Source organism: Myotis yumanensis, unplaced genomic scaffold (genome assembly GCF_028538775.1).
Source record: "Myotis yumanensis isolate MYYU_CA2020_CCGP unplaced genomic scaffold, mMyoYum1.0.hap1 SCAF_1, whole genome shotgun sequence".
Taxonomy (NCBI): domain Eukaryota; kingdom Metazoa; phylum Chordata; class Mammalia; order Chiroptera; family Vespertilionidae; genus Myotis; species Myotis yumanensis.
Window position 1 is genome coordinate 27,812,494 of NW_027223752.1, and position 9,942 is coordinate 27,822,435.

Here is a 9,942-nt window from a genome sequence, read left to right on the forward strand (position 1 = left end):
ACACCCAAGGTTAGGCCCCTCTCCACCCTCTTCTATGAAGCTGGATCCTCCCCAGCCCTGGGCCCCTCCTGCCAGCTCATTTCCCGGCACTGTCTGACCTGGGACCAGCTGTAGTGAGTGGGGAGGGGCAGCTGGCAGGCCTCTGGGAGGCAGGAACCAGGAGTCTGCCCGGCCCTGTTGGCTCAGGCTGGGGGAGCAAGGCCAGCGGGCTCCTGCAGCATTCTGGAGAAATGTCTGAATTACCTCCTGGCTGGAGACCAAGGGCCCCGAGGAGCCCTTCTCCTGGCTCTGAGGCCTCACCGCCTCCACCCTCCTCTCCCCACGGGCCTCCCAACCTCCTCCAGTGGCCAGTTCCAGCCAAGGGAGATCATCCGTGCTCCCCACAACCCCATTTGTGGAAGAGGCAGCCCAGGGCCCGAGGAGAAGGGGCACGACTCCTCTGGCCCCTGCCTTTCTTTCTTCCTGGCCTTACCTGCCACCTGCTGAGGTCAGGGCTGTTCTTTCTCTCTTCCGGAAACCCCGACCCCATCTGGCCAAAGACCACAGGGGGCCTCTCCAGTTTTTCACCTTCATCAGGGTTGTTGTGGGGGAAGATGGGTCGGTGGATCCAACACCCTCCAGTTCTGTTTCCCAGACAGGACGGCTTTTATGGATAAATGTTCAGACCCTCAGGCAGCACCGGCAGCATAATTTGTCTAAAATTTACTAAGAACTAGGGTCCCAGTGCCCAAATTGGTGCACCTTGAAAGGAACTGTGGGTTGAGAGGATGTGGTGGGCACAGGGGCAGGTCTCAGCCCACCCTCCGTGCCCCTGCCTGGCTCCTCCTGCCTCGGCCCCAGGTCCCCTCTCTGCTGGCAGCCCCGCTCCCGCCACTGCTGCTCCCACGTGCTGACAGCTCAGGCCCTGCTTGCACCCATTGATGAAGCAGTTGGGGCCTGTGCCATCAGCTGGTACAAGTGATGGCTGCTGCCCCGATCACCCCTCAGGAGCAGGGAGAGGTGGAGAAGCCCTCAGGGGCGATTGGGGCCGGTGCTGGGCACTGGCAGCAGGTGCGAGCGGCAGCTCCGGTGCCGGCAGTGGGTGGGAGCAGGGCTGGCACCAGCAGCAAGGTGCGAGCGGCAGCTACTCGGTGCCGGCAGTGGGGTGGGAGCAGGGCTGGCGCCAGCAGCAGGTGCGAGTGCCAGGCAGGACCATGGCAATGTGGGAGCAAAGAATTTTTAGTAACCACTAGAGGCTCGCCCCGATGACAGTGACCAGTGCCCCGCCTTGGTCTGGCACCCCTCTCACCTGATCCACCATCCTGCCATGGCCGATGCCAAGCCATGTTCCGCATGCGCCCCCGGTAGTTAGCACATGTCATAGCTACCGGTTGTTCCACCACTCGGTCCATTTGCATATTAGGGTTTTATATATATAGATTATAAGATAGTGACCAGAGAACATGAAGCCAAGACCCGGGTCCTTCTAAGTATGGGGCCTTGTGTGATTGCACAGCTTGCACCCATAAAACCAACCCTGCTCCCAGCAAACCCTGGCCCTCCTCCACCCCTCGCCTCTCTCTAGACCACAGAATGTCTCCGAGACCCCGGCTGGAAGGCAGGATCCACACACTCTGCAGTCTCATGTCTGATGCTGTCCTCGTGGCCAGTGTTTGAGGTCTCACCCTGACCCTCCCAGAGAAACTGAGGCACAGGGAGGCCTGGGGTATCTCCATCCCGTCCAGTACCACCCATCCTAGACAACCAGGGGAGGAGGGCCAGAGCTGGTGACTGGGGCCAGGGCGCCCCCAGCTGCCCTCAGTGTGCCAGCCCCAGTGCTCTGGTGGGAGGGGTGGTGGAAAAGTTCCCACCCTGGCCTTCTGTTCCTCATTAGTGCCATTCTTCCCGAGGGGAAGTTCAGGGTGGCTCGCCAGCTCCAGGCCAGGCCTCCACGCGGCCAAGTCTGATGGCTTTGTTCTTTGTCTCCACTGCCCAGCGGCTGGCTCGGCCCCCACCTGGCAGGGCGACTGCCCTTGGGGCTGTTCAGTCCCCTCAGCCAAGGGATGGTGGGGGCCTGGGTCCAGGAATGCCTGGGGCATTTTGCTGGACTCTGGCAGTGGCAGCTGGGCCGTCAGGGCCTGCCCAGGAACTGGAAGTGACCCCTCTACTCATTGGGCAATGCCAGGCTAGAGGGAAGGTGGCTCTAACAGGGACAGAAAGCAGCCACTGCTCTGCCCCAGAGCAGGCTGCCCCCTGGTGGTCAGTGTGCTCCCACAGGGGGAGCGCTGCTTGCCAGAAGCCTGGCTCACAGCTGGTGAGTGCAGTGGCAGTGGTGAGAGCCTATTTCGCCTCCACGGGCAGCGCTAAGGGCGTCCTACTGATGGCTTAGGCCAGGAAGCAGGCCTAAGCCCTCAGTTGGACATCCCCTGAGCGCTCCTGGAATGCGAGAGGGCACAGGCTTGCCTGAGGAATTGCAACCCCCACGCCCCCGAGTACATGAATTTCATTCATGTGGCCTCTATCCTATCTAATAAAAGAGAAACATGCAAATTGACCATAAACAGATTAATGCAGGAACTGGTTCCAGCCCACATGGCTGCCACGTTGTCCCCTTCCTTCCCAGAAGGCATTGCAGTGGTGGTGTTTGCACGGGTATTTGTTGAATGTGCGCCTCAGGGCTTAAGCTCCACGTCACCAGAGTAGAGCTGCCTGTGAATTCACATCTGGCTGACTACAATGCTCAAGGCTGCAACCTGGTGCCACACACAGCGCCCAGCACATAGTAGGCCCCCCATAAATAACAAGGAAGGGAGGAAGGAGGAAGGGAAGGGAGGAGGGAAAGAGGGAGGGAAGAAGGAAGGAGGTGGTTGGGCCAGGATTCCAACACAGGGCAGCCTGATGCCGAGCCCGTGGCCCTAACCACTGGCCTTTCACCTAGGGCTCCCTTGACAAACTGCTGCCAGGCTCGTGTGGGTCCCTGTAGCAAACTCCCATGGAGCCCTGCACCCAGCCCAAGCTGGAAAGGTGGCAGGACCAGCCTGGGCTTCATGGAAGGAGCTTGGGGAGAGGGGAACGCGGTCCTGCCTCCCTCCCACCCCCTCTCAGGGGCCTCACCAGGGCCTTCAGGTCCCTCTTTCATGGGAGACCCCCTGGTCCAGCTGGTTCCTGGCTGACTTATTGCCTCCCGAGCCCTGTAAGGCGGGGTCCTGGCAGCTGGAGGGCCTTTGCTCAGCCTGGAAAGCCCTTCCCCAGGTACCCACATGGCTCTCGCCCACTCCCCCAAGTTGGTGCCCAAATGCCCCATCTCACCTGTTTGATGTGTGTGCGGCCCCCACCCTCCCAGCAGTGACCCTGCTGGAGCTCCTTTCCCAGCTCTGCACGCCCGCCCCCCCCCCCCCCCCCCCCCCCATAGTGCTTCTAACATATTGTGATTCACTTATTGATTATATTTCTTTCTGGTCGGTCACTTCCTGCTAGAATGTAAACTCCATGTCAGGGATGGGTTCTGTCATTTTTACTTACTAATGTAGCCCAAACTCACAACAATACTGGACACTTACTAAGCCCTTAATAAACGTTTCTTGAATTTAAATGAAGTCACTTACACTTTAGTATAAATAAATGTACACGATCTCTCTCTTTCTCTCTCTCTGATTTGCATTCTCTCTCTCTCTCTCTCTCTCTCTCTCTCATTTGCATTCTCTCTCTCTCTCTCTCTCTCTCATTTGCATTCTCTCTCTCTCTCTCTCTCTCATTTGCATTCTCTCTCTCTCTCTCTCTCTCTGATTTGCATTCTCTCTCTCTCTCTCTCTCTCTCTGATTTGCATTCTCTCTCTCTCTCTCTCTCTCTCTCTGATTTGCATTCTCTCTCTCTCTCTCTCTCTCTCTCTCTCTCTGATTTGCATTCTCTCTCTCTCTCTCTCTCATTTGCATTCTGCCCCCCCCCCCTAATTTGAAGAAGGGACTGTTGCCTGCCTCTCAATCACAGCACCCTTGGGAAAGGCATTTGGGGGCTGAGTTTTATAGTCTTGAAAAAACACTAAGTGGACCGAGGACCCACCATAGAGCCAGAACTCAAGGAAGCCTCCCAAATGGCAGAGGGGTAGAGGCAGCAGCCTCCAGGCACAGCAGAACAGGGAATAGGGGGTGGGGGTCGGTGGGGGTCGGGGGGACAGAGAGGGGAGAGTCATGGTGTGACTACAACTGGCTGCCCAAGATCAGCAGTGAGGAGAGAAGCGAGGAGAACTGGACAGTGGCTCAGAGCGCAGAACCCCTGGAGCTGACTGAGCCCTTTCAGCCTGTTTTGGGGGCAGGATGGGTCAGGCAGCAAACTGGAGTCTGCCTTCGGAAGGTCTGGTTGCCGCTGGTGGAAGTGCAGGGTGGGCTTATGGTGAAGCCAGAGGGGTCCCGTGCGGGGACCCTCACTCAGTGAGGCCCTTTCCAGGCCCTGGGAGGATCTGAGGTTTAATTTCTTTTTAATTTCTCCTTTCCCCCCTCATTTTAAATGAACACCCACTTCCCATGCCTAACATTGTATTAGTACATCTGTATATTTAAAAGAGGATCCCCAAATGGTACAGGCTCAGCCCCCACAGAACCTGGGTCGGCCCCCGAGTGGAGAAGCCTGCTCCCCAGGCAGGTTGAGAGTTCTGGCCCAGAGAGCCCTGGGTGTGATCTGTGTCGCAGAAGCCATTAGCCTTTTCCAGGCACCTAGTAGGAATTTAATTTCCCCGAGCCAGTCTGGGGTTCTATCTTCGTGTTTTGTGCTTCTCCAACCCCGCCTTAGAGAGCTGAAGTAGCTGTGCGGAGTTGGAGGACTTGTGGGATTGGAGCGCCCCCTTCTGGGAACACAGAGGTACAGCCAGGAGAGAGGTACAAGAAGGTGGGGCGGGGCGGAGTGGGGAGGGGGAGGTGGCTGCCACAAAGCCCAGCTGTTAGGATGCCAGCTAGGGAGCAGGCTGGCCTGGGTGTCAGCACACAGGCGAGCCCCTCTTGTTGGGCGTGGACATACTCGAGCACACACACCATGTCTCTGTAATTCAGGTGTGAGCATGCCTTTGCGTACATACGCGTCCCATATCCACTGCTCCCGAGGTCACACCACCTGGGCGGGTGTGTGTGTGTGTGTGTGTGTGTGTGTGTGTGTGTTGTACTGCAATTCAGTTCTGCCGCTAACCACCCAGAATCAGCGTCAGACGCTCCAGGTTAAGGGCTCAGCCCCCCCCACGGACTACCCCCACTTTAGACACCAACAGTCAGTGGGGTCCCCAGGACACCCGCCCTTCTGACTCACCAACTCCAAACTGGGGGTCTCCCGTGACCCCCTCAGTTTCTATAATTCTCCGGAATGACTTACAGAACCCACTGAAAGTGCTATGATTACAGCTTGAGACTGTGACTCAGGAGCAGCGAATGAAGGGACCCAGGGTGAGATCTGGGAGGGAGAGGGGTTTCCGGCCCTCTCCCCGGGGACTCAGCACCACCCTCCCAGCTCCTGGATGCGCTGACTCCCCAGGAAGCACCGCTGAGTCTCCGTGTCCAGAGCTGTCACTGAGGTCTTCTGACGGAGCAGGCGGGCAGGCGTTGGACTCAGTTTCCAACGCCCTCTCCTTTTGCTGGCGGGAGTCCCGACCTCTCCTCACGTGGTGGGTGTTTCTGGTGCCCAGCCCCATCCTGAAACGGCCTGGGGACCCACCCCGAGTCACCTTATTAGCACAGCAGATACTCCTCGCAGGAAATTCCAAGGGTTTTTGAAGCCTGTGCCAGGAACTGGGAAAGAAACCCATTATGTTCTTGATTCTACCACAACAATGTGCACACGCAGAGTTGTCTCATTCATCCAGTCACCGCGGCATCCAGCCAGCCTGTCCTGTGCCAGCTCACCAAGGGCTCCCTAAAGTGGTGGCAAAACAACACCTTAAAAGGCACCCCCTGGGCCCAAGGTCCCCACCCCCACTCTACCCCAGCCAGGATGTCTGCTTCCTGAAAGAGAACTGTTTCTTTTCTCTAGGCCATTGGTCAGCAGCCAGTGTTTAAGACGCAGGCTTGCCTTGCCAATCATTGTTTAAAGCAAAACAAAAGAAAGCCAATCCCAAGCTCCCTGCTTGACAAGGCAGCCTGGACCGCCCCCACCCCTCAGCCGAGGCTGCAGCTTGCTCCACTGACCCGCTGACCCCAGGCCCTGGACCCGCATCGCCACTACCACTGCTCCCAGGACCCCATCCAGCTGCAGCAACACAGCTGCCTGAGGACGTTCTCTGGGGACCTCAGTTCTTGGGGACACAGCCTCCTGAATCTGGGCCCAGAGAGTCGGTGTCTGGTGCAGGCATGGTCCTAGGTCCCAGCCGCCCCTCCAAAGGCTTGTAAAGTGAGCACCCCAACCCCCAAAGGAGGTTCAGACCTCAGCAGCGAAGAAAAATGCCAGATGTCCACTGTGTCCCCTGCATTGCCCACACAGAGCTACTGGTCCCTGACCTTCCTCCCTCCCGCCAATTCTTAGGATTCTGGACCTTTTATTTTATGCAAGCCTTAAACCGAAACCCGAGATTGGCACGATTCCCATGGTTTTCAAAGACCCAAGTACGGCCCTGGCTGGCGTGGTTCAGTTGGTTGGAGTGTCGTCCCAGGCAGCGAAAGGCTGCGGGTTCAATTCCCGGTCAGGGCGGTCAGGGCACATACCTAGGTTTAAGGTCCAATCCCTGAAATTCGGGAGGCAACTGATCGATGTTTCTCTCTCTCTCTCTCTCTCTCTCTTTCTCTCTCTCATCAATAAAAACATATCCTAGGGTGAGGGTTTAAAAAAAAAAAGACACCAAAGACCCCAGTACTTAGATACTTAAGTGTTCCACAGGTGGCTGCTCGGTTTGGCCCCTCATGAGCCCTGCTGCACCCACAGCTCCCTGCACCCCTCCCTCTTAGGGGTGGAACGCCATAGTAATGAGGTCATGATTATATTAGGTGTGGGGCGCGGTTACGGTGTTTTGGCCAGGTTCAAGCCTCGGACTAATGAAAGGACAGGGTCCTCTCATTGCCACGTCCAAGTCCCAGCTGGAGGGCAGGGCCCTCCCAGCACAATTATAACCAACGGCTGTGGTTGCAAGCTTGAACCTATGGTCCAAACACGTAGCCCCACGTGCCTTGTGATAGAGTTCGGGTGCATGTAGTTAAGTGAGGTTGAAACTCACGAGAATGCTGTAAACAACGTGATCACGCCCCTACTTTGCCTTGTGGCATCTGCTATAAAATAAAGACACGGCTTGTGGGCGCTGGCGCTGTCTCCTCATCAGGGAGCAGTGTCCCACCGAGACCCAGCTTTCATTCTCTTGTCTGTCTTTTCTCAATCCTTTCACCCCCCCACTCAGGGTCACTGAACCAGGCTGAGCTGGCATGGCACATAAGGCGCCCTGGGGCTGAGTATGCCATGGCTGTGCCGGCTCACCACAATCAGGCACTTATGTGTACCAGGCTTTGGGCTCAGGGTTTCACACGCAGGATTTCAGCAAATCTTCACACCCACCATAGGGGAAAGGGGTGCCATTATTCTCTCTATGTACAGCTGAGGAGATTGAGATTCAGAGAGGCTGAGTGACTTACTCAAGGTCACAAAGCCCGCTAATTGGCGAAGCCAGGCAAAATTCAAACCCAGAACTGTCAGATGCCAGACTGTGCATGCTTAACCACTTCACGATTCTGGTACCCCGAGATATTCCACGTGCTTCCTTCTCTTCTCCCACCCTGCCTCCCCTGGTGCAGTTTCTGAGCAATGCAGGGGCCAGGGAGGGCATATCCTCCTGACCTTGAGAAAGCGGCCACCATAGAGCATCCCCACCTGCCTTTCCATTGGCCAGTCTAGCCTGGCCTGGAGGTCATGCCTGCTCCTCAACTGAGTTATTCTGCACTTGGTGTTAGAAAGGATGTAAACAGAGCAGATGCGTCTACATTTTGCTGTGCTGATACGAAGCTGTGTGGAAACCACTGAGGGGCAGGGAGGCACGCACAGTGGTTAAGCCGCAAGGAGCCAGAGTCGGCCATATTTCCAAGGTCTGACTCTCCGCCTGGCCCCTTACTAGCAGGAGACCTTGGGCAAGAAGCTTAACTTCTCCCTGCCTCCGTTTCCCCAGCTATAAAACGGGGATAATAGACTTCATTGCACAGGGTCACTGTGAGGATAGGATGCGAAGAGTTAGCGCCTAAAGCCACATTGAGCTGGGCATGGAAGGAGGGGCATGCCAGCTGTCCTCTCCCCGGCTGCAGCCTGACCCCTTTCAGTGCTGGGCGTGTGAGCCAGCGCCCTCTTTGACCTGCTGGCCTCTCCTACTCCTGCGAGCCCCTCTACCAACACCTTGTGCTTGAGCTCCTGCAGGGGTCCTCCTGCCGGAAGTCCTCCTGACTTGGCAAGCTGACAAAGCGCCAGTCAGGCCATTGTCGGAGGGCGTGTGCCCTGTGCTGTCCCCCAAATGGAGCATGTCTTCTCTGTGGTCGTGCCAGCTCCAGGGTGGGCTGACTGGGGGAGGGGGATGTTTAGGGAGCTTTCGCTGGGTGCCTAGTTTTCTTCCTCACAACAAAGATGCAAGGTCGCTGTTAGTTACCATGGTCCACAATGAGGACGCTGAGCCCTGGAGAGGCCTCCCCGGGCATCAGATTTCACGCCAGTCTCCTCAGGAGCAGAAGTTTGGGCCATCAGAGAAAGTGCATGGCAAAGCGTGTAAAGCTGGCTGAGCACAGCCCTCAGAAGGACTTTTGGAGCTGACCTGACACCTAGTGGCCACAAGTGGGAATTACTCCGCCATTGGGAAGGCTCCAGGGCTGTTGCCGGCAGGTTTGGGGCTTGGCGGTCCTTCACTTACTAGGTGATGACAGTGTCTGTGGGTGGTCTGGGGGGTGGGGGTCAGGGTTGGCGGGGGGTAGATTTCCGCTTTCTTATATCTCCATCATTCTCCAATAGCTACCCAAGCAGATAATAACATTTGGTCAAAAAAATTGCTGCCTTTTCATTTTTATGCAAAAGATAAATAAAAGCATCTTGAGCAAACGGTGTTTTTTACTGATCTATAACCCACAGTTGCTAACACATTTTGACACTTTATGGCCTCGTTGTCCTCAGGGTTCTACCCAGACACCAGCAGTGACTGGACGCTCACTCACAGGCAGGGGACTTGGTGGAGAATTTTATGGATCATAACAGACTTAAGAGACATGGCCCCTGGCTTCAAGCGGATTTGATTTATCTGGGGAGTTGGAGCAAAGACATCTACGGGTCCTGCTGGGTATGGTGGGTGCGAGTTTCAGCCCACGACCTCCTTGTTGTATTTCTTTCTTTGCTTTTCATCCTCCTAATTTTGACTCGGAGCCCCTATAGTATAGTGGTCGGCAAACTCATTAGTCAACAGAGCCAAATATCAACAGTACTTCTTCAAAATAGATTTTCCCAGGCCGAAAACCGACTTCTGTGCATGGGCCACAAAGTTTCAATCGCACTGTATGTGCGCCCACACGTGGTATTTTGTGGAAGAGCCACACTCAAGGGGCCAAAAAGCCGCATGTGGCTCGCGAGCCGCAGTTTGCCGACCACGACCCTGTACCATCAACTTCAGGGGAAGACTTTGAATAAGGATGGGAAAGGGGAAAACATGCTGTGGGAAGGGGGACATCTATCGTTTCAAGTCATGATTCTGTCACAGATGTGGAGAGGCCTGGGCATCACCCCCCCCAACCCCCCACCTTGCAGCAGCGTGACACCCGCGGCTGGGGCTTGATTCCTGGGTGCCGCCCGGCACACCTCTGCTGCTCTGAAGTGCCAGCTCCTGGACACCCCCGACTTCCCTAGTTTCTCACCACTCGCCCGAAACAATTGCCAGATGAATGTGTCTGTTCACTCCACATGTATTTATTGAGCATCTACTATCTACCAGGCACCATGCGGTGCTACAGGGATGTCAGAGACAGTCTCTGCCGTTCTTCATC